The following is a 3,086-nucleotide window of genomic DNA, read 5'->3' as shown; positions in this document are numbered from 1 at the left end:
TGATACTGTTCTGTTACAGAAACACGGCCACAAAACAACTCCTACTGACATTCTTCTATACTCATAAATCAAAGCCTTGATTAGATACCACCAGAGAAATGTCCTTTTAAGTAGATGGAAAAATACCGAGACCCCCAGCTAGACAGTGGGCAGAGTGTTAGTCCTTGAGTCCTAAAATGATGTCTCCATCAAATCCTTCCCTTTGGGGCTCATGGAGCTCTGAAGAGGAGGTAGAAAGATTATAAGATCCAGAAGGCTATGCAGAACAGAGGCACATCCTGACTCAGACATCTACTTTAGGTATTGCAATAGGATTCAAAGTCTGACCGAGGACCTCAGGGACCATGCCGCAGGCACACAGCGAAGCAGGGACTGCCTTCATTCAGACCCAACACCTCCATGCAGCCAGAGCTGACACCTCCCTGGAACATGTGTGCTGCCTGGACATGGACTCCACTCCCATCACGGCCCGGAACACTGGCATCATGTGTACCATTGGCCCTGCTTCCCGATCTGTGGAGATGCTGAAGGAGATGATTAAGTCTGGGATGAATGTGGCTCCGTTGAATTTCTCTCATGGAACTCATGAGTACCAGGCAGAGACCATCAAGAATGTCCGTGCAGCCACAGAAAGCTTGGCATCTGGTCGCATTCTCTACTGTCCCATTGCAGTGGCTCTGGACATAAACGGACCGGAGATCAGAACTGGACTCACCAAGGGCAGCCGCACCGCCGAGATGGAGCTGAAGAAGAGAGCCACTCTGAAGATCACCTGGACAATGCCTATGTGGAGAAGTGCGACAAAATCATCCTGTGGCTGGACTTTAAGAACATCTGCAAGGTAATGGAGGCAGGCAGCAAGATCTACGTGGACGAAGGGTTCATCTCGCTGAGGTCAAAGAGAAAGGTGCTGACTACCTGGTGTCAGAGATGGAGAATGGTGGCTCCTTGGGCAGCAAGAAGGGTGTGAACCTGCCTGGAGTTGCTGTGGACCTGCCTGCCATGTCAGAAAAGGACGTCTAGGACCTGAAGTTTGGGTTGGAGCAGGGTGTGGACCTGGTGTTTGCATCTTTCATCTGCAAGGCAGCTGATGTGCATGAAGTTTGGAAGGTCCTGGGAGAGAAGGGCAAGAACATCAAGATCATCAGCAAAATTGAGAATCTGGTTCTGTGTTTTCATGGGATCCCTCTGTGTATGAGGGTGTGTGTTTCTGTATTGATATGGGTTCCTCATGCATTTCTTTGGCTCTTTTTTTTCTGTTTGTTTTGTCCTGATCCAGTTTGTTTGGTTTTGGTTTGGTTTATCTTATTTCATTTTTTTAATTCTTTAGATGCCCGTTTGTTTTCTAATGAGAGACAGAAAGAGTGTGCATTCAGCTGGGAGAGGAAGTGGAGAGGACCCTAGAAGTTTAGAGGAGAGGAAACCATAATCAGAATATATTGTATGAAAAAAAACTAATTCTAATAAAATAAAGAAGGAAGAGGGAGAGGAGGGGAAAGATGGAGAAAGAGAAGAAGAAGGGGAGGAGGAGGGAAAAGAGGAAGGGAAAAGGAGGTGGAGAATAAATAGGAGAAGGAGGAGGAGTGTTTTGAAGGCTCAATTGAGCCATTTACCAAATAGTTTGACTCTGTGATTTTTGTCTGTCTTTTCCAAAGATGAGTTGAACGAACATCTATTCACCCTGTATAGGGGCGCTGACAACAGGCAGACTTGATTCCAGTCAAACTCAGCTCAGTGAGGCAGAGAGTTTATTGGGATTACTTACAAAAAATAATGAGGGGTGACTTACTTAACGCGGGTGACCCAGAGTTATCTGTATCACCAAAGAGTCTACCCCGATTGGGTGATGACTAATAAAAGCTATGGCTTTGGAGCCTAACTTTTAGGCAAGTCAGTTGGTCTATTTCTTCTTCCTCCTAATAGTGTCACTCCATGGGCCAAGTATATCCAAACCATCACATTCCACTCCTGGCCCCCAATAGGCTTCTCTGAACACATGAATCTATGGGGGCCCTACCTAAACGTGTTTTTCCAGCTTTTACAGTCTTGAAGAAGGCCCTTGTGAACGACTGCAAGCTTCAGGAGCTTCCTGGAACGTCTATATTATGTTTACTTTTTATGATATAATGGATGTCTTAGGGTTTCCATTGCTGTGAAAAGACACCATGACCAAGGCAACTCTCATAAGGGATAACATTTAATTGGGGCTTCTTACAGGTTTAGTGGTTCAGTCAATTATTACCATAGCAGGAAGGCAGCATTCTGGCAGGCAGGAGAAGAAGTTGAGAGTTCTACATCTTCATCCATAGGAAGCCAGGAGCAGACTGGCTCCCGAGTGGTTAGGAAGAGGGTTTCAAAGCCCACTCCCTCAGTGACACACTTCTTCTAACAAGGCCACACCTACTCCAAGAAGAACATACCTCCTAGAGCCTCTTCTTGAGCCAAGCACATCCCAACCACCACAATGAAGTATTTCTATTCAGGTGAAATGACTATCCAAAATGCTACTCTTTCCTCTGGCTCTTAAATTTTTTTCCATTCCTTCTTGCTCAATATTTTCTGAGCCTAACAGAGTGTAATATAGATATTTAATTCTTTCTCTCTCACTTACGACTAATTAGGCCACATTGCTATAGTAACATTTAGTCTCGGGACTTGAGGCTTTCCTTCCTAATACAGGAAAAAAACTTACCTTTCATGGAATCTGACAATAGCATTAACCTGTGGGGATAGGTACAAATATTCACAGACAATTTGAGAGGAGCAAAACAACAGCAGTGGCCTCCTCAATTGGGACTTTATTCTTCCCAGAGGTCCAGATGTCAGTCTGGTGACACTTCTTTCCCAGCATCCTCTGATTCATTTCAACATGATGGAAATCAGCCAGAAGAGAGCTTCCAGCTCAGTCCCAGCCTTAGTTTTCCACATCCTGTGGCCACTCACAGTGTTTTTAGCAATAAGGACTTTTAATCTAGTTCTAACAGGCTTTGGGGGATACTTTCAGACAAACGTACATGAATCTGAAGTAGGAAGGCTGAATCCCCTTTCCAGAGACTATTTTCTTGGTGAATTCAAACTGTATGTGG

The 3,086-nt window shown here is 45.0% G+C and overlaps 1 pseudogene; it reads left to right on the top strand.

The window, feature by feature from the left end:
* Positions 1-338: 338 nt before the first annotated feature.
* Positions 339-1,714, top strand: Pkm-ps5 (pyruvate kinase M1/2, pseudogene 5; annotated as a pseudogene).
* The last annotated feature ends 1,372 nt before the right edge of the window (positions 1,715-3,086 follow it).

Source organism: Rattus norvegicus, chromosome 5, assembly GCF_036323735.1.
Source record: "Rattus norvegicus strain BN/NHsdMcwi chromosome 5, GRCr8, whole genome shotgun sequence".
In the NCBI taxonomy this organism is placed as follows: Eukaryota; Metazoa; Chordata; class Mammalia; order Rodentia; family Muridae; genus Rattus; species Rattus norvegicus.
The sequence above is the reverse complement of the archived record's forward strand: the minus strand, read 5'-3'. Positions and strand labels throughout refer to the sequence as shown.